General features: G+C 48.5%; 1 protein-coding gene and 1 long non-coding RNA gene across 4 annotated transcripts in view; both read right to left on the bottom strand.

Moving 5' to 3' along the window:
* LOC117199900 (uncharacterized) overlaps window positions 1–22,642 on the bottom strand; it is a 25,520-nt gene extending 2,878 nt beyond the window's left edge. Inside the window, exons 1-4 of one of the 3 annotated variants that reach the window (XR_007471222.1) lie at window positions 22,287–22,642; window positions 7,097–7,392; window positions 3,577–6,470; window positions 1–1,549 (exon numbers count right to left, since the gene is read on the bottom strand). The exon at window positions 1–1,549 is cut by the window's left edge and continues 2,878 nt beyond it. This is a non-coding gene — a long non-coding RNA (uncharacterized LOC117199900). Of the gene's footprint in view, window positions 1,550–3,576; window positions 6,471–7,096; window positions 7,393–22,286 lie in introns of those variants that run through there. The other 2 variants (XR_007471220.1, XR_007471221.1) reach the window with 2 other exon arrangements.
* The window catches only part of PSTK (phosphoseryl-tRNA kinase), a 329,297-nt gene that overhangs the window by 232,723 nt on the left and 72,483 nt on the right, over window positions 1–24,091 (bottom strand). The window lies entirely within an intron of this gene.

Here is a 24,091-nt window from a genome sequence, read left to right as displayed (position 1 = left end):
TTTTTAACTTGACTTAATTTTAATTACGTGACAGTGTCCAAAATATTGACAGCACTGATCTAAATGGTCCCACTGAGTGGTTTGTTCGGTTCTGGGAATGGCTTGCTGAGGAAAATGAACTTCTGATGCACATTGGAGGGCCAAAGCATCTGCTAGTGCAGGGAACACTGGGGCCACGCCAGCCCCACCCCCTGCTGGCTCAGTGAGCACAAGTTAGTCAAGGGACTTCTTGGAACCCGAAATTCCTCATCAGTAAAATTGTCATAATAATCACAAACTCACAACGTTACCATGAGGATAAAAGATGATTAACACCAGTGAAAGTACTTAAGAACAGAAACAACAAACTATATTGAACACTGTATTTGCTGGGTAATTTACATGGATGATCCCTTTTAATCTTTATGATGACCCTATGACAAAATTACTACTATGGGGCTTCCCTGGTGATGCAGTGGTGAAGAATCCGCCTGCCAATGCAGGGGACATGGGCTTGAGCCCCGGGCCAGGAAGATCCCGCATTTCGCGGAACAACTAAGCCCGTGCACCACAACTACTGAGCCTGCGCTCTAGAGCCCGCGAGCCACAACTACTGGGCCCGCGTGCCACAACTACTGAAGCTTGCATGCCTAGAGCCCGTGCTCTGCAACAAGAGAAGCCACCGTGATGAGAAGCCCTCGCACCGCATCAAAGAGTAGCCCCTGCTCGCCACAACTAGAGAAAGCCAGCACACAGCAGCGAAGACGCAACGCGGCCAAAAATACAACTAATTAATTATTTAATTTAAAAATATCACTACTATGATATTCATTATCTCTGGTCCCATTTTAGAGATAATGGCACTGAGGTTCTAAGAGGCCAGTGATGCTCCCAGGCTCCCCAGGTAGGAAGGAGCAGTGCTGTCCCTGGGACCTGTGTGCTTTGCCACCTGCCAGATGACCTCAGCAGCAAAACCTTTAGATGTCAGGAATGATTCATCGCAACAGTTGCCATAGCGCCTTTTGTCTTGAGGGAGCCGGCAATGCGGAAGCTTCTGGAGCGAAGAGGCCTGACGATGGCGCCCACCGGCCAAGGGAAGCAGCCGGGGCAGCACAGCCCCTCAGCAGAAACGCCCAGTCCTTCCTGCTGGCAATCTCCTTTCTGCTGGGAGAAGTAACTTCTTGCTTTCAGCTTCTAGGTTTCTTTCGTTAGGCTACGGTTGTATTTCCATAACAGCCTTGCTGTAAACTGCCCGCTACCCAGCGTCCAGTCTGACGATGGTCTACGTTCCCTTTATGTCTCTGGTGGCCCTCAGGCCCGTGGAGTTACATCTGAAGTGGTCACCAGTAAGTCATGTCATTCTCCAAACAAAGGTTATCATTATTCACGTCAAAGAGTAATCAAGGGGCACGCACAGCAGGGGGAAGGTAAAGGTATGTAGAATCTGCAAATGATGGCGAGGGGACCACAGCCCCAGAGCAACTCCAGGTGGCAGGTGAGTGGGCACTCTGTGATGGGGAAGATGCCCATGGTCTATCTGCAGTTCCCCCTTCCTTTAAGGACAATGGCCCTGTAAATACACACATGTATATTTAAACCCCAAATGGGTCTATGATGTCCAAGGCCACCGATAAATCCACATGGGCCGAGGATTCCATAGCACGTTGAGAACCAGGCTGCTGACCGGAGTCCACACTTGGGCACTGGATTGCTTGCGACGTGGAACATGAGCACCTGGCTTCTTGCTCAGATAAAGGCCAGGCTCAGATTTAAGCAGTAAGAAGACATTCATAGCATTAGCAGTTTAAGATGTTCCAACCAAATCTCTATTTATACCCCCAAGCTGTTTATTTTTTAAAATGGCTCTGGTCCATCTGTTCATTTAAGAAATATATATTGAAGCCTTATTCTGTGATTATTTTATAAAAGGTTTCACCAAAAACATTCGTGGTTGATTTCAGGGAGTCACCCATCATGTGATCAGATTTTAAGTAAAAGCAAAGAAGCCTGACTGTGCAGGCGTGGCTCCATGCCCCGTGCATTGGGCTTTTCTGAAATACTCATTTCACAGGTCTCCAGTCATCAGCAAGGAGAATGAAAACAGGGAGTAGAAGTAGAGACGTTAAGACGTTTGACCTTGGGGCCCTGGAACGGTGGGCCTCCTGAGACGGTAGGGGGCGTGTTGGGGTGTCCCAGTGGAGGGCAGACAAAGGCCTGAGGTGGAAGACCTTGGCTTGGCCGGGGGACACCAGGCCTTCACTTCCTCCCATTCGTCCTCATGGGAAGCTGGGGCTCTGAGCAGCGTTTCTGGCCCTTCTAATTTGTATAAATCAGGTTTACTTCCATCACCCCACTTGATCCTCACCGCTAACCTGGGAGACTTGTACTGTTATTATCATCCCCATTTTACAGATAAGGAAACCAAAGCTCGGGAGAAAAATGGCTCATCCAAGATCACACTTCTGGCGAAGAAGCAGAGCCAGGACTCAAATGCAGGTTTCCTGACCCTGACCCACCTATCCGGAGACAAGCAGGTGAATTTCCTTGCTGCTTCTCGGAAGACAGTGAAAGGAGGGCGTTGGCTGCGGCCTGATAAAGGTGGCTCTGAAGACGTGCTCTGAAGCCAGTTTTGTTGCTTTCATGTAAGGTTTGTATCTTCTCGGCGCAGTTCTGGTTGTGCTTAATTTAATTATTTGAAACACAGCATTTTCACAGCCCCCAGTAAAAGTACGCATAATTATGGTGTGTAATGATGTAAGAATCCCTGGAAATCCTTATGGCAGCCCCTTCCGTGGGAAGGCGAAAATTCCTGAATGGAGCAGCCCACGGCTTCTTTACCAAAACATCCCCTTTAATTAGGTCACATTAAGGATGTAGTGCCCGTAAAATTGGATTTGTTAAAAATAATGAAACTTTAAGCAGAAAAAAAAAAAAGAATTTTAACAATTAAAGATTTTCAGAGGGTGATTAAGGGAGGCTTTTCTCCAGTTCGAACTGATTAAAATGTCACCAAGGGAATCAGATGCTGGGAAGAAGTGAAAGGAGTACATTTATCCCTATGATGTGGGTGAAACCATGGTGAGTTCTAGCTCCGAGAGGGAGGCCATGGTGAGTCACAGGGACAGAGTGTCAGAAGCTTAGAGGCTGTGGGGCATCACCAGTTACAGTGTGATTAAGGGTTGAAATACGGTTGACGGTTTTTGAAAGAAACCCAACTACATGCCTTTTGGGCTTTCATTTTAACACTGGGAAAATTCAGTGAAGTCCACCCAAGATGCCAGTCTGGACCCATCTCTCCTGCCACCATCCCTGGGGGCCTCCCTCAGGCACAGCCACCATCAGAACACACCTTGTTGACAGTGGTATCTGCTTGGTCTCTGTGCCCCTAGACTTCGAGCCTGGGATCAGAGAGAGGAGGCCAAGAATCTTGCTCACTTCTTCTCTGGAAGCTTCCAGAAAGCTCTCTAGAGAGTCCTGGAAACCAGCCCAATGAGCTGAATTGGGAAGAATGGTGGTGGGGGGGGCATGTCTGCTCGCTCAGGGAAGGGATTCACTTTCCCGCTGAGGTTTCATCCTGCTTCCGGGTCCCCTCCTTACCACCTGTGGAAGATCGTTCCGGGTCATGAGCATCCCTCACATTCATCACTCATCCGCTCTTGCCTTCATCCAGAGTTACTGAGTGGGAGGCCCTCCAATGTGCATCTGTCTCTCGTGCTCCACGCACTTACACCCTTAGGGGGAGAGGCAGACAGTCAACAAGGGAAAAATACATCATTTCAGGTGGTGAAGAAAGTGAGCATGAACGAGGATCATTTGGGTAAGGGAGGGGGCAGGAGGTGGGAGTGGACCCCGGGAGGCTCTACTGCTGGGCACAGGTATGTCTGTGGTTCCAGTTTCCTTCACCAAGTCACAAAACCTGTGTGTTTCTTGGCCAGGAAGCGCTCCCAGGGCTGGTGGTGATGACATCCATAGCAACCCGCTCCCCGGCAGAGGGGCTGCCTGGAGGTCCGGAATGAGGCCTGCCCACCTCCTGGCAAGGCCCCCAAACGCAGCCCTCCCACTTGCCTTGCCTTCCCTGTGCCTCACACATGGGTGCCCTGGGCTGGAGAGACCAATTCCTTCCTAGAATTGAGCTCTTGGGTGGCGACACCTGTGCTGCTCAGCATGGTGGGTGAGATGGGGGGCAGAGTCCTCTGGGGGATGTGGGTCATTCATAGAGGGGAGGGGAAACGCCATTTCCTTTCTTGCCTCCTGCCTCAGTGGCCAGGGCCTTTCCAGCCCAGTGTTCCTGGGGCCTCCAAGTTTGTTACTAAATTGGGTGCAAAAAATGGGCAAGTCCAGGTGAATGCTGGTGCTCTGGGCCATTCAGACTCTCAGGAAACAGGGCCAGTTTAACATCATGCTACAGCTCCCAGGCTTGGCTGGACCTTGACCCTAATTCATGAGGCCTTTTCAGAGCTGTTTGAGCCTCAGAGACAGGATTGGGTATCAATCCCACTGCACAGGGGGGAAACTGAGGCTCACAAAGAGAGCACAAAGGTCCTGGCCAGACACCTAGCAGCACCTGTGGCTCTGGGTGGGAGTTGTGTGCAGCTCCCAGTCTCTGGGGGAACCCCTGAAACCCCCCAGCTTGAGCCTGGGTCATGGGCCGACCCAACATGAGAAGCAACAGGGGGCAGAACATTTCGGGGAAATCATCCTCTTGTCTATCACCTGCCTCTGCATCGGGGCATTCCGATTTACTGATGATTCCCCTTAACTGAGAATTAACTACCACGGGTGCTTCAGTCTAATTGTTCTGAAAGAGGGGACACAGTGACATTCCCTTATGTGGAATAAAGCACCAGACCGACCCAAATCCTAATAATGTGATGATCCAGAAGGTTCTTTGGGGCCTGACAGCCCTGCAGGGCCACCGTGCTGCTCCCTGGTTATCACTGAGGCCAAGATGAGTCCATGTCAACGCTAACTAACGGGCATGCCTCGCAGGTGGAACGCCGGCCAAGTCCCATTTCCCAGCAGGGCCTGGGCTTCCTACCCACGGCCTTCCTCCACTTCTTCTCCCCACAGTTAGTGGACAGTGACCTGGCTCTGCTCCTATGTCCGGAGTGACCTCAGGCCAGCCTAGCCTCTCTGTGCCCAGAACATCTTCCAAATGGAGATTATCAAACTTGCCCTGAGCCTTTCTTGGGCTTCTCGTGAGGGTCCAATGAGCCAACACATGCAAAAGAGAATTGAAACAGTTGTTTAAGTACGTCATTAAAATCATCACGATTGTTAAAAAGCCCTGCATAGGTCAAGCCACGTGGCTGAGGAATGGAGTAGAGTGGTCTGTGCCGACACCCCAAAGACACGCAGGCTGTAGGGGGGATACCTGCCCTCTGAGCTGGGACTAGGCTGCAGGAAGACATGCTTCCAGCTCAAAGCCTCCCTGGCCCCTTTGCTCAGTCAGTCCCCAGACAAGGGCTGGGCCGGCAAAGCCAGGACCAGCTGCCACTTGCCCGCAGGCCCGGAGCCTAGCTCGGGTCAGGCCGTCTGCGCGCACGCCGAGGACATGAGACATTTAAGTTCTACTGGCTCCTGACATAGAGAAGTGGCTGCAATCCTTTTTTCAGCTGAGAGACCAGGCATTAAATGACAGAATATTAGCCAGGGCCCAGACTCACAAAACCTACCAGTTCTGAAGCAGCTTCATGAAATGTAAACTTGGGGGGAGGCTGGAGAGAGGGTGGGCCGGGCCTTCCTTTGCAGGCCAGGCTCTTCAAGCATCTTGTCCTTCTTATATTTATTGTTTTGCCCAATCACTTTGTTCATCTGTCTATCTGTGTCAACCCAGTTTTTAAAAGTTTTAATTCTTATTTATAGACTGACTTTAATAAACTCTCCTCAGCTACCACGGGTCTGTCACTGTCTCGGATGAAAACATTATTAATGGTAGGCTGGCTGACCAGGGACAACGGCTACCCTTTAAACCCCTCGCAGCTGACCAGACTGCAGAAACTTGGCTGGGGAGAGGGGCTGCGGCCGATGAGGTCAGGGGTCAGCCATCGTAGCCCATCATTAATGCCCTTTCCCATCATCACAGCCAACCACGCCTGCAGGGGGAGCGTTCTGCCCCTGCACTCACAAACGGTCCCCAGCTCTCCAATGCACCGGAAAATCCACAGCAGTGGCTCTGGCCTATTTGTTTAAAATAAAAACAAGTAAATGGGAGGTGGAGACAGCCATTGAAGGAGAGCGTATCTGACCTTGCCAAGGGGTGGGGAGCCCTAGGGAAGCATGGGGAGCAACTTGGACCAGGCTGGGGGAAGCAGGATGCCTCTCACCTAAGCTCCTCCAATGAGCTGCCTTGGCCAGGCTGCCCTGTCCTTAAAGGCAAGAAGCTCCTGGAGAAAGATTTGAAGCTCGGATCCTGCAACCCAGGTCAGGGCTGACATACCCATCAGGCACAGTGCCTAGGGCCCAAAGCAGTGTTTTAATTTTCATTTCTTCTAAAATCAGAAGGAAAAATAATAATATAACAGTAAAGACTATATAATCGTGAATCTAGCCCAGCTTTTACTGCGTTGGTCATCATACCAATGCAGTCATAAAGTACAATTCAAAATACATAATATATATTTGTACACATATTATATAGTTTAAAAGTATTTTTAATTAATTTTTTTTAATGGTGGAAGGGGCACACAAAGGCAAAAGCACCCAGGACCCATGAGAGTTCAAATGCAGCCCAGCCACTGGTCCAGGCTCCCAGATGGTTTTAAACTACATCGGACATTCTTCCCCTATGGGCAATCCATAATTTCATTACAAGGCACACCCCGGCTTTGTGGCCTTCTATTGTTACCAGGGATAACAAACATTCCAAAGATGCTGGCTTTACAGGGCAGAAAAATATGGGGTCAAATTGTAAGTCAGGGCTGCTCCTCTTAGCCTTAAAATTAGATATTTCCACGTAAAGTCTTGGACGGGCTCTTAACAGACCACAGTCACTGGCCTCACTGGGAAATGGGCTGAGTCCTCTCTGTCACTGGAGGACTCACCTGCTTGAAATATACATTTTTTTTTCTAGTGACTTAAGCTTAACAATTACTCGGCAGTCTCACACACCACTTACTTTCGTCTCAGGAGAGGCCTGCCGTGTTGGGTGGCATGGTTAGGGTACGAAAGGCAGAGCTGAAGGGCCGAGGTGCCACAGCTTCCCCAAACGTGTGGCCACTTGGACGTGGGAAGTCCTCCCTGGCCATGGGGCCCAGAGCCGTCGAGGTAAATCACGCCGCGTCCCCCATTAACGTCTCATGTTGTTGCAGGGTGGTAATTTTGACAGCAAAATAAGCTACAAAACTGCATATGCTATTGGGTGACATGCAATTTTAACTTCATTCAGGAGTGAGACCTTTGAGACATTGTTACCTGCAGGAGCAAGCAATAAAACAAGGATGTACAGGGATGTGTCAAATAGAGGCCCTTCCTAAATTACGCCGGGAGGCCCAGATTAATACATTTAATATATGCTGGTCATGAGTGAAGTGCTCATAGCAGAACAACTGCTCCTTCAGCGATATCATTCATGGGAATGAACTACAGTCTCACTGACAGCCTGGAAAAATGCGCCCACTTTTCAAACTGTACAAATGGTGGTTGGACACAGTAACTCAAAACTGGACACTTCATTTCAAGTTTAAAGCTAGTGGCCCAGCCACAAACTATTACTCCATCTTCTTTATTTGTGGTCCATGGTTTTGTACTCTTTAAGAATCAAATAAATACTGGTGTAATGGTTAGCAACTGTCAGTTCAACGAAAAATACTGCTAAATTCACCAATAAGTCTTTTTTCCACACACACAAATTTATGCCCCAAGAACAGAGCCCATTCCTGCCACAGGGTCTGGATAGTTTTTTAATGTAGAGGGAGACTCACTTTAGTGATAAGAGTTTAAACCCTTATTCTTTGCTCCTTTCGTCTCGCTCATAGATCTAGCGCTGGCAACAGGGGGAGGCAAACGATCCATGTACGTAAGTGGAGGCGCATTCACTCGAGGCGGTCACCACCTGGGGGAGCCAGACAGGACTCCTCTCCACCCCGTGCCAGCTGGACTCAGCTTCTGGAATTCCAGTCCACGCCGGGAATCTTCCAGGCTGGCTTCCTGGGCGTCCACCATGGGCTGAGTCCTAGCCAGAGTCAACTTAACTGTGATGGCGTGGCCGTTGACAAAAGTGTCTCCTGTTTTCGGAGAGTTGTTTTCAAAAAACAGCTTTATTGAGATATTATTCACATATACAATTCACCCATTTAAACTTTACAATTCAGCGGGGTTTAATACATCTGTGGATACGAGCAAATATCACTACAATTTTAGAACATTTTTATCACCCCAAAAGAAACCCCAAACTCATTGGCAGTCACTTATTTCCCCTCAGTGCTCCAGGCCTAGGCAACCACAAACCCACGTTTTATCTCCGTAGATTTGTCCATTTGGAATATTTATGTAAATGGAATCAAACAGTATGTGGTCCTTTGGGACTGGCTTCTTCCATTCAGCATAATGTTTCCAAGGTTCACCCATGTAGTAGCATGGATCAGTATGTCATTCCTTTTTATGGCTGGGTAATATTCCGTTGCATGAATAGACCACAGTTCATTCATTAGTTGATGGACCAGAGTGCCTCCCCTCCCCGCCCCAAATCTTCACAGCAGGCCTCCTATGCTCCAAGCATGCAGAGGGCGGCACAGCATGTGTCTATCCATGGCTTCAAGGGCTTGTGATATACCCTGAGCAGCACCCCTGGTACTGTTAGTTCCTGGTTAGTTGACAGCTGGGGACTGCCCAGCTGTCTTACCTGGGACAACAGCTCAGAAGGTGGCTTTCTGCTCAAGCATTTTCCTTCCACAAGGGATGGATACACCCTCTGTGGGCTCATTACCTTGGGAAATGTAAGCGCTTCCCAGTGAGGGAGGGAAGGAGCTGGGCTGCATGTTCTTTAGAGAGGCAATCTCGGGGGTCCCTGGGGTTCAGCACCCTGGCAAAGGCCACTCAGGGGGATAAGCTGCAGGACGCACAGGTCTGGGCTTCAGCAGGGCTCCTCTCCATACCTGCCCTTGGGCGAGGGGTTGCTGGGACTCAGTCACCATTCCAAGGGTGGAAAGTCCCATCAGGAGGTTGAGTGAGACCCAGAGAGGCTGGTTTCAACAGGAAGCCAAAGAATAGATTTGGGCACTGCAGCCCCTGCTTCTCTGTGTGCTGTGCAGAGAAAGCTGAGGGATCATGCCCTGGGCAGAGGGTACAAGTTCCTGCCTGACATCCCTTCTCCCCTTATTCCTTATTGATATAACCTGGATTATATCCAGGTATCAGTTTGCCCAGTTCAAAGACTACATTTCCCAGATTTCCTTTCTGCAAGGGCTGGCCAATGAGAAGAAAGCAAAAGTTATTGGGCAAGGATTATAGGAAGTCTTTCCTTTAAAAGAAACAAACTTTTTATTAAGAAAATCTTCAGGCATGAAAGAAAGGTAGACCAGGGTAATGGACGCCCATATACACCCATCACCCAGATTTAATAGTTGTTAACATTTTACCATGTTTGCTTCTTTTTTACTCATGTATTAACCAGCCCATAATTCAAGTTAGGAAATCTCTTTAAAAGAAGCTGACTCAGATGGGAGACAGGTGTCCTTTGTCCCTCCGTGCTTCATCCTTCTGCCTTCCTAAATCATAAACATGAAGGCTGGAGCCCCAGCAGCCATCTTGTGACTCTGAAGCCATCATGAGGATACAAGCCAGGGATAAGTATGGCAAAGTGGAAAGAGGGAAGGGTAGGTTGCCAGATTAGCAAACACAAACAAAAACCAAACTAACAAAATGAGATACGAAAAACCAAAACAAAAAAAAGCAAATAAACAAACCACCAGTTTAATTTGAATTTCAGATAAAAATGAACGATTGGTTTAGTATGTTTCATGCAAAATTGGGGACATACTTCTAATTTTAAAATTACTTATTGTTCATCTGAAATTCAAATTTAACTGGGCATCCTGCATTTTGTATGGCAATCCCGTAATGGGCCTGGGTCTCTGGTGCTTGTGGACCTGCCATACAAGCACCGGACTGTCCATTTAGACCTCCCATTTTATCTAATTAATTCATTTAATGAGCATCTATACAAGTGACTATTATGTGCTCAGTCTTGGGCAAAGCCCTGTGAAAACAGGCAGATTGGCACATGGGATTCACAGTCCAGTGCGTAAAACGAGTATTAAGACAAATACCCAAGTACCAGTGAGATGAGTAAGAAAAAGGGGGCATGGGTTCTCCCCTCCCCCACACTTGCCCATACTGATTATTCCCTGAACACTGGGCTGTTTCCCAACTCTGGTCTTTGCCCACACTGTCCCTCATCCTGGAATGTCCTCATCAACACACCTGCTCATTTCACTTCATTCATTCATTCAGCAAACTGGTTAAGAACCTTCTGTGCCATGTACTAGGGAACAGAGGGCCCGCCCTGCAGGGGCCTATGGACTCAGTGCCCATTGATGAAGTCTTCCACATGCCAGCATAGAGGTAGGATTGTGTGATGATGATGTTACAGGGACAGGAAGAGGAGAAGGGGAAGGGCAAGCCAACAACAGAGTGGGGTTTTGAGGGATAAATAGGAGCTCACTAAGCATGTGACATGTGAATGCAGCCATAATGGATGGACGAGTGAATGAAGCTGATCACACAGCTGAGGCCACCCCACTGCATGACTGGCCCCAGCCCCTCCTCTCCTCTCTGTGGGGAGCAAGCCAGATCGAGGGAGGCTTCGGGGTCCCTACAGGGTGGACAGAGCACTACTTGGGAGCCAGATGGCATTTCCCTGCCTCTGGTTGTGCAGTCATGCCCTGAGCCCATTCCAGAAGGAGACGCTTGAGTCAGGGCATTTGAATCTCATGGTCCAGCTTCCTCTGCCCAAAACTTAACACTTCGCAAAACGAAGCTGGAAGGGCCCTGAGTTGGCAATTTTTCCAGTGCCGCCAGTGTTTCTGGAGTCCTCCAGGTCAAGGGTGGAAGGTCTCAGCCACTATCTGGTCCAACCGCCCATTTAACTGATGAATAAACTGAGTCCCAGAGAGGGGAAAACCTCGCCAAAGGTCACATTCCACAGCCTGGTCCAGTCCAGCGCTGCTGGACCCCAGTTCCCTGGCCTTCCAGTCCTACACGGAGCCTTCCTGTGCAATCAACAACAGAAATTATACTCAGCGAAAGTTATAAATGACACCTTGCAACCAATTGTTTGGGGCGTTCCGGCAGTGGTCCAATCCCCTGTTCACAGACCTCAGCCCTCCTAGGCTGTAAGCCCCAGGCAGCTCAGCTTAGCAGCCGTCCACAAGCACCAACCACCTTAGAGGATATGGCCGCAGCTGACCTAGGAGGGGGCTCCTGGCAGATGGCCAAGGTCTCTCAGGGACCCTGTTTCAGGGGCGCAGGAAGGACCCCTCTCCCAAATTGTCTCTCTTCCTTCCCCCGGGGTCTCTGCCCTCCAATCCAGTCTGTGGCCACAAGCAAACACAGGGATGAAGCCACGGCCAGTTACTCCTGCTGAGGAAAGGGGAGAGGCTGAGCAGATTTGGGGCTGCAGCCTGGCAGGGCCAGAGTATCCAGTTAGCTGACGGGGGTGGGGTGGGGGTGGGGGAGTGGCTGCTTCCCCCAGACTTTGGAGAAAGTGAGGACAGGGTTGGAAAAGCCTTCCTGGGAGGGAGCCCAGGAGCTGGGGCTTAGAGGACCTTTAGGACCTGCCTGGACAACCCGTGAGTCACTGATGAGGCCAGAGAGAGGCCGGGCCTCCCGACTCCAAACCCAGAGCTCCCCTTGGGGTCCACCTTAACCCCAAGCCTTCCGTAAACGCCAGCTCCACCAGACGCGGATGTGGTCTGGATGGCCCGGCGAGGATGTTCCAGGGTCCCGTGACGGGGCCATCCTAGGTGAGAGTGTCCTCTCAGGAGTGGGGGGCATTACCCTTCATGGACTCAAAGGTTAGCTGCCGATTCCACCTTGCCGCCAGTAATGAAGAGCGCAGGAGGCAGATGGAGGCTGTCCCGCGCACAGTATGCTAATTCCGCTAACCAGTGGACCAGGAAATGGCCGATTATTTGCGCCGCCATCAACAGACAGAGATGCTGCCTCAAAGCTCACTTGTCTTCAATGCTGTCCCCCTGTCGAGGATCCTCAGGGTGATCGCTCCAGCCAATTTGCAGAGATGCAGGCGGCAGGAGGAGGGGGCGAGTGATGGATGTGTGGGCCTTGGAGGGAGCCCTCCGCCAGCACTCAGACTGCCTGGGGTCCCAGCAGTGAACGGGTGCCCTTGGGGCAGTCCCAGCACCTCCACTTCTGCTTCTCTGCCCATGGGGCCTCCCTCCCAGGGCTGTGGCCTGGACCAACAGGCAGGCGGGCTGCTTCCAGGGCCAAAAGGCTCTTAATAAGAGAACAGAATTCCTGCTGTGGCTAGGGGGCATTTCTGGACTCTGCGCTGGCTCTCAGACCCGAGGTGGCCCCTCTCCTTGCTCATGGGGTGGTAGATGAGGGTAGGGCCAGAGTGCTGAGATGTGCAGAGCTCGGTTCTCAGATTCTGGAACGTGCCTGAGGCCAAACCAGGGGCTGCCTCCTTGTCTGCCATTCAATCCCTCTTGTGTCCCAGTCCTGGAGCCCCAGTACTGTGAGCTTGAGTCCAGTCCTCCTGGGACCATTTCTTTCCAACAACCAACGGTCCTTTGCCATGGGGAAGGCACCCATACTGGGAAAGCCCTCCCTACCTAGATAACAGAGACCTGCAGTGGCTGGCTCCATCTGGAACCTGGAGGTGAAAACTCTGGGAAAATGACTCCTGCGTGTGCGTGTGTGTGTGTGTGCGCGCGCGCGTGTGTGTGTGTGTGTGTTTGTCCCTCACTCACTCTGGGCAAAGGTATGTAAGTGATGCATCTCTGCAGCTCTGAACCCCTAACATAAAGAATGTACACCTTTTGTCCTGGGGCTCCTGAGACCTCACCTGGGGTATACAAAGTCCGTTCATCCTAGGAAAATTGGTGCTGGAAAAGGCCCACTTTAAATGGATCTGTGTTAAACAGGGATCTCCTTTCTTAGTAAATGGTGAAAACTAAAAAGACTTGATGTGGAATTTGTCTTAAATCTTAAATTTGTCTTAAAACTTATAAATTGTATTACAATTTATTAAAATTAATTTATCTTGTGTTTTAAGCTACGGCTATAATTCCATCCATAATCTTTGAGCAAAGAATGAATCAAATGTTGATTTGGGGGGTATAAATTTTTCAGCCAAAAATTGTGTCACGGCTCACTCTGTAGCCATTCTTTGTGCTTGATTTTCACAGCATGGTCTTACCAGGTGTCATTTTTGCAAATGACAAAGGCTTATCCAAAGGCTTCATGCCTTTTCACAGAGGTGTTCGTTAATCCATGGCAGTCAACTCGTTCCCTTTTGAGTATCTGCTGTGTCATCACCTTTGCCCTTTTCTTTCTTCAAATCAAGAATGGCCAGATCCTCATTTTCAATGGCTTTGCATAGAATTTGAATGCTTCCTCAGCATCGTTTTCACTTCATGAAATCCTGTAACTTTGGCACAATTCGCATTTTCACCTTGCAATCAATTTATACTTTGCAATCAATTTATTTGGGTTTTGCATAGGTGGGCAAAGATGGACACCAGAGTTTAGCAGAAGGGGGCGTCGGGTGGGCACCACATTTATAGATGGTCAGTTTTTCAGTGAACACCGTGTTATGATGTCTCTAACTGCCCTAAGGAAGCTACGTGACTGGGGGATTCAGCTACTGAATCCCAGGATAACAAGGACCCATGTGTGGTGCTCCTCATTTTATGTATCCAGATCCTTCCCCACAAAGAGTAGTGGAGGCAACATGCTTCATCTTCCTGGTCTCTGCTGGTTCCTCCTGGACCACATCTGGGACTCATCCTGGTAGGGTACATGAGCCTCTGAAAAGGACCAGCCAACTCTATCAAAAAGAGCTCCAGATTTAACCATATCCTCCTTAATATGGTTTCCGGCAGCCTTCTCATCCCTGGACGGAGCATAGGATTCAATCTGAGATGCCACTTTCCTGCCGTTTTCCCTGGGGGCACCAGGCTGCAGGACCCAAGGAAGTGGTGAGCAATATTTAGGGACATCCATTTCATTAAACACCTGTGGTCTTCCAAGTCAAATAATAAATAATAATAGAAATAAGTAAAATGTGCTGAGTGCTTACTATGTGCCAGGTATTGATGCAAACATTTCACAAGTATTATCTTACTTAATTCTCACTACCCTTTAAGTGCTACCCCCAAGTTACAGTTAAGAAAATAAAGATGTAGAAAGCTGATTGTTTTTTTTTTCCAGATCATACAGACAATAAGTTGCGAGTTGAGATTTGAATCCAGGAAGTCTGACTCTAGGCCTCATACTCATAACTAATACTGTGTTGGAAACTAACTTGGCTTTTTTCTTCTGGGTTTGGATAATGCTGGGGGGTGTAGAATTGACTTGTTATAGGATAATCTAGCTCCTGCCCCACATTTGATAAGGGAAGAACACCTGCCAAATGCAGCCTCCAAAATCAATAGCAAAGTGCTATACTGAAACTAACAAGGGCACTTTATGTTCACTCGTGAATCCATTTTGAAAATTCTGTGCGTAAGTCAAGAAACTCTCCGTCTTTTAGGAATTCAACCCCGAAAAAGCTGGTGTCTCTCAGTTTCAGGCATGGGAAGTATTTTCTCAAAGATGCCTCATTTCTTGAAACTAATAAAATAATTGGGTTGAACATGCTCAATGCAGACTTTCCCCTACCAGTGAGCTCTTTTATAGCCACTGAAAAGTCACTTTTTGGGGGGCTCATTATCCCTCAAGATCCTGTGTCGCTCATTTACATTAGAAAGAGGAAGTTCATAAAAGCCCTTTCTTATTTTCTAACACGAGTTCAAATCAGGGGCCATTATCACCCTATAGAAAGACCCAAATGGCATATGGATCATTCTGGAGAAGGGGGTGAGTGCCTTTTAAGAGAATTGTTTTAGTTTTTGCAGGAAATTAATCAGAGGGATGGGCTTTGTGGAGCGGGGAGCAAATCTAATCTGTCCTTTGTTCGAATTTGCCTTGCTCCAATTCCTAGCAATTGTAGACAACATGCTCTTTTGTTCGGGAGACACTTGTTACATGCATAATTAGAGACTGCAGTAGCTGTGTTTAAAGAAAAACTGTTTTCCAATGTAATGTGTGATCTTGATAATAGTATTTTCATCAAAGGTAGCAATTACATTCATTAAGCTGGGACTGGCCGGGCGGCAAGGAAATTAAGTGGGAAATGAATAAAAAGCTCCCCTCCCCCCATGTTATCTCCTTCTCTTTATAAGTTGAAATGCACCATGGTGAGCTGGAACTGGGAAATACATAGTGCATATAAAAAAATAAAGTCCTCCTTAATCTTTCTGAATAATGACCCTGCAGATATCCTAGGGACGGCAACTATAGATACACTTTTCAAATTAAAGGGCTTTATTCTCCCTTAATTTCCTATGCAAGTTTTAAACGAGCTCAACATATGATTCAGGTCTTTAAAGGCTGCAGCGCTCTTTAGGATTCATTCACTGTTCTTTGCACACATAAATTAATAGTTTTGTGTTCTCAAAAAAAACACAACAAGGCATAAATCAACCAGTTTAGGAGAGAAATAAAGCCATTTTCCTATTTTTAATTACTCCTTTAACTATCATTTAGGCTTCCTTATACTTTAATTTTAAAGATGCTATAAATGAAGTCCACACGTGGAGGTGGAAACACATTACAGGAAAAGAGCGCCCCCTCCAGGTTCTTGAATCTCACTGTGTTGCTGTGAGAAATTTATTCTGGAAAAGAAAAAAAATCCCACACATGTATGTGTGTGTGTGTGTGCATCTCCTCCAGGCAGATGCTCTGGGTCCCTCCCCCATCCCCCTGGATTAAAAGTCCTGCTTGCAATGCCTCAAAGGGTTTGATGATTTCAATTTTATTCAGCAGAGCGCAATGATAGCCAGACATTTCTGGGCAAAAGCAGATGGAAATATGCCACCTCCTATCAGCACCCTAGCTCTGGCCAATGTTTGACCTGAAAAGCTCTCTGAGAAAATGAAACCAGTCCACAAAAATCAATTGGGGACCCCTATTTCTTGTGATTGGACATGCACAGCTCTGCGGCAAGAATCATTATCTCTAAATTGATTGACCCAAATGTCATGCAGATCATCTTGGAGTGGGAAAAGCCGAAGAGCTTGAACGGCCTGCGCATTTTCTGCTGGCTGCACAGCCAGATGCGGCAGTGGCCTTGATGGCTAACCTCTAACCGAGCGGGTCAGGGTATTCCACTCTTGGCTAAAGGAGTTGCCATAATTTGAGAAGAAGTGGGACTTCGGAAGTTTTTCAACTTTACTTTCTGACCTGCTCGTTAGCAGTTGATTTGACTTTATGAGACAAGGGTATTGAATGCGGAGCCAGGAGACCAGCCTGTGGTCCCAGCTGGTAATAAGAGCTAAGGTTTGTTGGATGGCTTACTATCTGCCAGGTACTTGGCTGGGGCTCACACGCGTTGTATATCTCATTCCTCACAGCAAGCCTTCGAGGGGGGCGTTGGTATTATCATTTCCATTTTACAGTCAAGAAAATCAAACCTTAGAGAGGTCGAGTAAGCTACCTCGGTCTGTATAATTAAGACATCGGGGACCAGACATCCGTACCCTGCAGTCTGATATCTAAGCCCAACCTCTTGGTCATGAGAGCAGGGGCTTTGGCCTTTCCAGACTCAGGTTCCCTGGACATAAATAAGGGGGTAAGCTGACAAAGCCCTAGGGTCCCAAGCAGCTCGACATTTACCACTACGAGACTTCTCAGAAAACCTTTCAAGTTATCTTGTTGAAGCAGCTAGTTTGTTTTGGGGGGGCTTCCTTTGAGAAGCCCTATGTAGTCCCCAGAGCAGAGAGAGGACAGAGCCGGGTACCCAAGGATCACAGGCAGCTGAAGCTGCCAGGATGTGGCCCAGTGACAGGTGATGGGTGTGGAGCTTGGTCCACCGACTCAGGTGAGCACGAGGGAAGCAGCGCACTGAGGCTCAGCGTTCGGGGATGTTTTCTAATAATCATTCCAACTTACCCTCTACCCAAGCCCTCTCTCCTGCTCCCTTGGCAGTAGTAGATCTCAGTTCAACGTGACAAATTCAGTCACTTTTGGTCATCGAACAGCCTCGGTTTGTTCTTAAGACTTAGCCCTGTTCATTTAAAACCTGTAGTCTCATGTCCATTTTGAGGCTCGTGTGTCCCGAATCTCAGCAATGGCCCTGCCTGTCTCGTGTCTCTAACAGTTTGTGGCGTGTGTGCGCGCGCGCGTGCGTGTACGAGGGAGACCGCAGGGTCTCTCTTGACTTTTGCCCTTCTCCCTCTGGCGCTGGGGGTGGTTAGGGTTGGGGATGAAGGAGGGGGAGGCCGGGGCAGGTGCTGTCTCTCCCCTCCTTGACCTTGTGTTCCTTCTCTATGTGCATGTTATGAATGACGGCTGGCTGTCAAGGGGACTTGCCTCCTGGGCCCTGGGGGTCTCTTGCAAGAGTGGCTGCATTTTACTGCTGCCTCTTTGCATTCCTCCTCCGTGCACACCTTTGTCCTCAAGGGAAAAGAGTCTAGAGAAAGATGGTATAACACAATCTCATCTACCTCCTGTGCCAGCTCTCCGGCCTGTGGGCACAAGCAGGATCCATCTTCCTTAACTTTTTGGAACCAAGAACTCAAGACAGGGTGGTCCTGACCCTCTCTTGGGGGTTCCCCCATTGTGCCATGGTTTCCTGGGTCTCTTTTCTCCTGCTTTTATGGGGAAAATCAACAATCCACTGGCTAAGTAAGGTGTCCAACTGGGAACAAAATGCCAGGCTGCCTTCCTTGTAGGATCCTCAACCTTGGATTTGACGTGGTAAAGCACCCCTTCCTCCACTCTGGTGGGTGGCCTCCCCTCATTTTGAAGGTGGTTTACTGAACTGGTGCCTCTCTGAGGCCCTGGGGGAAGGTGGCTGGTCCTACCCCTGGGGGTTTTCTGAACTCAGAATATGAGATACTTAGGTATGGTGACCTTATAATTTATTGCCCAAGTTGGAAGGCTCTTTTGAAAATGAAGGATGGCACTATTAATAATCATTCCGAGGGCTTCCCTGGTGGCGCAGTGGTTGAGAGTCCGCCTGCCGATGCAGGGGACGCGGGTTCGTGCCCCAGTCCGGGAGGATCCCACATGCCGCGGAGCGGCTGGGCCCGTGAGCCATGGCCGCTGAGCCTGCGCATCCGGAGCCTGTGCTCTGCTACGGGAGAGGCCACAACAGTGAGAGGCCCGTGTACCGCAAAAAAAAAAAAAAAAAAAAAAATCATTCTGAGACAGCAGACATGACCTAGGACTGTCTGGGGAGACGGAGATGTATGGTCCCTGATCCTCGAGCACCTCTGGACTCTAGCTCCAGTTCTGGAAAAGGGAAAAATCACATCCTACACCCTCTATACCATCAATCGGTGTGATGTCAGCTCTGAGCCCCATCCCAACAAATTGACGGGTATCCAGCTTTGTTCAGGGCTCCTTTCTCAGGACCTCTGTCTGGGCTCTGGGGTCTCAGAGGGTCAAAGTGCCTCCGTCCTCTGCCATACCACCTGCCTCCACGAGAGATGTCTCTTCTGGTCCCGGGCCCTTCCTTCCAGATGGCTCCTCTGCCACGTCTGGAACCTGCTTGTGGTTCAGCATCTTTTGTGAGGCCAGAGGGCTCTGCCCAACATCCAGCCTCTTGGTGTCCTGAATACCTTTCCCTCTGGCACACATTTCCAACGTGCTAGTCTAGGCCACATGTGGGGCATGGAAGGCCTCTCTTTCCTCTTCCAATCTGAAGAAATCCCTCTTTAATTTGGGGCAGATTCATTTGGGGCAATTCCCTTCAAGACTTATTTTCCACATTGGATTTAGGTTTCTCCTTTCCTTCAAACCCCTTTTGTCCATTGAAAACAGGGACAAAATTTGGGAAAGTGCTGCTACCAGCCTTGTGGGAGGCACAGAACATAGAACCTGCATAAGTGGGGAGAAGAGAAAGGAGAAAATGCCAAAAAAAGAGCAATAGCTCCCCAAATTAATGTTTCCATACTGCTTCAAAGCCACAAGTTCTTGGAGACCAGTAAAGTGAGCTTGGCCAGGTGCCCTGGACGCCACTTGTTCTTCTGCGGAAGCAGCTGCTCCATCTTCTAGAGCCACAGAGACCTAAGAACTTTCTGCAATCATTGAAATGTCCTATATCCACACGGCCCAATATGGTAGCCACTAGCCAAACATGACTAACGAGCACCTGAAACAACTGAGGAATTGAATTTTTATTTAATTTTAATTTCAATAGCCACATATGGCTAGTGGCTCTCATACTGGACAGAATAGTTCTAGAGAAATCATTGAAGAGGAGTGATAATAACCCAACTTACATTTAAAGGACTGTCTCAGGCTGCTATGGAAAATGGCTTGGATTACTGGGGAAAGTAGAAGCTGGAAGCCAATTAGGAGGTGACTACACTGTTCCCAGAGAGAGATCATGCTTCCGATTGGACTACGGTACTAGTAGAGGTAGAAAGATCTAGAGACATTAAGAATTATTTTGGAGGTAGAACTGGTGGAGAAGGCCCACTGGTTACTGGGTTTCTGCATGCCACTCTGAAGACCCCATTTGCAGTTGAACAGATCCACTCTTTTTTTTTTTTTTTTCGCGGTACGCGGGCCTCTCACCGTTGTGGCCTCTCCCGTTGCGGAGCACAGGCTCCGGACGCGCGGGCTCAGCGGCCATGGCTCACGGGCCCAGCCGCTCTGCGGCATGTGGGATCCTCCCGGACCAGGGCACGAACCCGTGTCCCCTGCATTGGCAGGTGGACTCTCAACCACTGCACCACCAGGGAAGCCCCAGATCCACTCTCGATGGTCATTTCTGAACCACTCATTAATCCTCACAGAGCCCTTGAAAGAGGACATGTCTTCTCTCAGAGGGGGATGCATATGCCATATGTACTGGGTTGAATAGTGTCTCCCATAATTCATGTCCACCGGGAACCTATGAATGTGACCTTACTTGGAAATAAGATCTTTGCAGATGTAATCAAGTTAAAGCGAGGTCATACAGGATTAGGGTGTGCCCTAAATACATGACTGGTGTCTTTGAAAGAAGAGGAACATTCGCATAGAGCAAGGACGGCCACGTGATGATGGAGGCAGGGATGGAAGTTGTGCGGCCACGAGCCAAGGAGCTCCTAGGATTGCTGGCAACCACCAGAAGCTCAAAGAGGCAAGGAAGCGTTCTTCCCTAGAGCCTGCAGAGGGGATATGGACCTGCTGACACCTTGACTCCAGACTCCTGGCCTCCAGTACTGTGAGAGGATGTATTTCTGTTGTTTTAAGCCACCCAGTTTATGGTGTTTTGTTACGGCAGCCCCGGGAAATAGAGTCACCCAGCCAGCATCCACTCCCTGTTCCTGCCTAGCAGACCTAGATTTTGCTCTGGTAACTACCCTCCTCCAGTATCCATGTACCTAAGGAAGTGGACCTTTCCTGGGTGGGTACTCCTTTGCCCTAAAGGTAATACTACTTTCTTGCCAGGGATGATTTTGGAACGAGTATGGGACTCAAAATTGGCCCAGAGGATAAGAAGAGAAATCTCTGGAGGACTGTTCTTCCATCATCCCTAGAAGCTCTTCTTCTCCTGGACATTATTGTGTTAAAGGGTAACACCTGCAGCTGTGGCAGCACCCTGGCTATACCTGCCTGAGGATGATGTCCGTGGAAGGGCGGCACAGTATAGAGATGGGAAGACCCTGGGCCTGATAACTTTGCTGAGCTGATGAATCAAACAGCCCTGAGGCCCCCAGGACTCTGGGGTTCCAAGCTCTGTGAGGTGACTGAGACAAGGCTCATACCTCCTCCATCCAAGTGGTTTATCAAACTCCAAACCCCCTGAGAAGAGTGTTGGCAAATGCCATCATCCCTATCTGGTTGATTTTCCAGATGATGTTTTAGTGTCCCCAGCAACTCCCAGCTGTGGCCCCCACTTGAATGAAGAGTGAGTAAAAGAAAGGAGAAATATTTACTAAGCGGCTCCTCTCTCAAGAAAAAACACTACCCAAAGAGCGCTTCCTATCTGGCCATCCATCCTGCAGATACGTTTTCTCAGCATCTGGAGGCTGGGGCAGGGGTGATGCCTTAGTCTGTTCAGGCTCAACTGGGTGGCTTATAAACAACAAACATTTCTTTCTCAGTTCTGAAGGCTGGGAAGTTCAAGATTATGATGGCATCAGATTCGGTGTCTGGTGAGGACCTGCTTCCTCATTGACAGCCGTCTTCTCACGGTAACTTCTTGTGGCTGGAGGGGCAAGGGGTCTCAGCCGGGTCCTTTGATAAGGGCAGTAATCCCATTCAAAACACCTTCTAGAGGCCCCACCTCCTAATACTTTAACCCACTTTGTGGGTTAAGATTTCAATATATGAACACAAACATTCAGTCCATAGCAGATGGGAAAGATTCTTTCTCTTACCCCAAATTAGGTAATTCCACCAAAACTTTTCATGGTTTCTTGCTTCTCCCTTCTGTCCCTGGCTATCTCAAAAGTTCCTCTCATCCAGAAAAAAAAGTGTATCTCCTAATTTCAGAAGTCCTCACAACCCACCTGACTTTTTTTTTTTTTTTTGCATTACACGGGCCTCTCACTGCTGTAGCCTCTCCCGCTGCGGAGCACAGGCTCTGGACGTGCAGACCCAGCGGCCACGGCTCACGGGCCCAGCCGCTCCGCGGCATGTGGGATCTTCCCGGACCGGGGCACGAACCCGCGTCCCTTGCATCGGCAGGCGGACTCCCAACCACTGCGCCACCAGGGAAGCCCCCCACCTGACTTTTAATTCCGCAAACTTATTTTGACATATTTCTCCTCCTTTTTTCCTCCCTAATAAGAGTAACTGAGCCCTCCTTTGGTCTAAATGTACTCAGTGCCCATGAACTCAGGCTCAGCTGCAGGTAAACCTTCAGTTCAGTGCCTGGAGTATCCCACGGACGTGCTCCCAAGGCCATTTTCCTTCTCCAGGGCCAGGAGTGCTGGAGGCTTTCCCTTTGAATGTTCTTCTTCTTCCCTCCCACCCCCCGTCAGCACCGCTGGGCATTTCCTGACTCCTTCTAGCTTCCTGAGCTTGCCTCCTTGCTTGTTCTTAAGATTTTGATTCCCTTTTACCCCACATCTTAAAGCCAGTACCTGACGATTCTTGGCTCCAGGTCTCATCTCATCCTTCCCTTGTCAAGAATAAAAACGTTGGGGGGGACTTCCCTGGCGGTCCAGTGGTTAGGACCCCGTGCTTCTACTGCAGGGGTCTCGGGTTTGATCCCCGGTCAGGGAACTAAGATCCCGCGTGCTGCGCAGCGTGGCTGAAAACAAAAGAATAAAAGCATTGGACTCCTTTCCTCAGAGTACCTGCACCTCTACCCAAAGGCTATCAGCTGCTTTTAGGATAAAGCTGGACAGGTAAAGGGGGCAGAGCCTCCACTTTCTCTCTGGTCTTGAACTTGACCTCCCAGTCAAGGCTGAGAAGCAGAAGCTTTGCTTCAGATACCACATGCCTGGTTCATACGCTGGGAATGGCTGTGGTGGTATCCAGCTCTGCTTTCCTTGTGTCAGGAACCAAATCTTAGAACTAACAACCTATATGAAGATGTGGCAACAGAAGCAATTTTAAAACTAGATAAAGGAGTTTAACTTATTTCATCACAGTTCCAAGAATTTGGCAAGTTGTCTCGGAGCATTTCAGAATGATGTATTCTGCAAGTATTGTACGGATATTCTCAATGTTAGTACTGCACTTAGACATGGGCAAGGGGACCTGCTGCCCCAGGCCCTGCATTTCATAAACACACAACAGTCCCTGTATTCACTGGGATCTGGTGCTCATGCTGGCACATGGTGGCCTGAGCCCTAAGCATCCACTCTCATGACTAACACCTTTCAAGTCATGGGGGACCACATCTCTGCCCAAAGTGCCTGAAACAAAAGAAGCCTGAATCCTGATGAGGACAATATCAGAGAGAGAGACTGCTTTGGAGGTGAGGAGGATTTGCTTAGGGAAAAGACAAATTCACTAACTTGTCAAATCCTTCCTCTTGGAAAACAAGAGTGGGATAGATCCTTGCATAACCAATGATCATTTCCCAAAGCAGAGCTTCCCTTTTCTGGCTTCTCTGTGTTCCAATGGACAGTTCCAGAAGTTCCCATGAATTAGCATAGCTTTCCAACAGTTTTACATGGTGGCTGACAACATTTTGTAATACTAATAATTCACATGACTTTTAACTTTATGTACGTATGTCTACATGTAACATGCATGGCATGTGACGCCAATTCATTACATTAACTGATGGACACTGAATACTAGAATTGGGAATGGTCTTTTTTATAAAAAGTATTTAATAACTAATTGAAATGTCAAAAATCAAAATTAAGTTTTATTTAAATAACAAAAAATTTATATAAGTTGGAATTTTATTTGGCCTGTAAAATTTATTTGTTTTTTATTTTTGTCTGTGTTGGCTCTTCGTTGCTGCGCATGGGCTTTCTCTAGTTGTGGTGAGCGGGGGCTACTCTTCGTTGTGGTGCACGGGCTTCTCATTGCTGTGGCTTCTCTTGTTGTGGAGCACAGGCTCTAGGCGTGTGGGCTCAGTAGTTGTGGTGCGAGGGCTTAGTAGTTGCAGCACACAGGCTTAGTTGCTCCACAGCATGAGGGATCTTCCCAGACCTGGGATTGAACCCGAGTCCCCTGCATGGGCAGGCAGATTCCCAACCACTGCACCACCAGGGAAGTCCCTGGCCTTTTAATATTAATAATTTTGAGTACTTTAAAAGAAAAATAACTTTTGGAAACAGATGAAGAAGAATTTAAATTTTAAACTTTGCCTTAACTTCAATTTACATTTTTTATGAAGGTACATTCTTTAATTAATTAATTTCACCCTCTTTATTAATTAAAAAAGTAATTACTGATTAAAACAATAAGACTAGGGGAGTTCCCT

The sequence above is a fragment of the Orcinus orca genome, chromosome 14 (genome assembly GCF_937001465.1).
Source record: "Orcinus orca chromosome 14, mOrcOrc1.1, whole genome shotgun sequence".
Classification (NCBI taxonomy): domain Eukaryota; kingdom Metazoa; phylum Chordata; class Mammalia; order Artiodactyla; family Delphinidae; genus Orcinus; species Orcinus orca.
The sequence above is the reverse complement of the archived record's forward strand: the minus strand, read 5'-3'. Positions and strand labels throughout refer to the sequence as shown.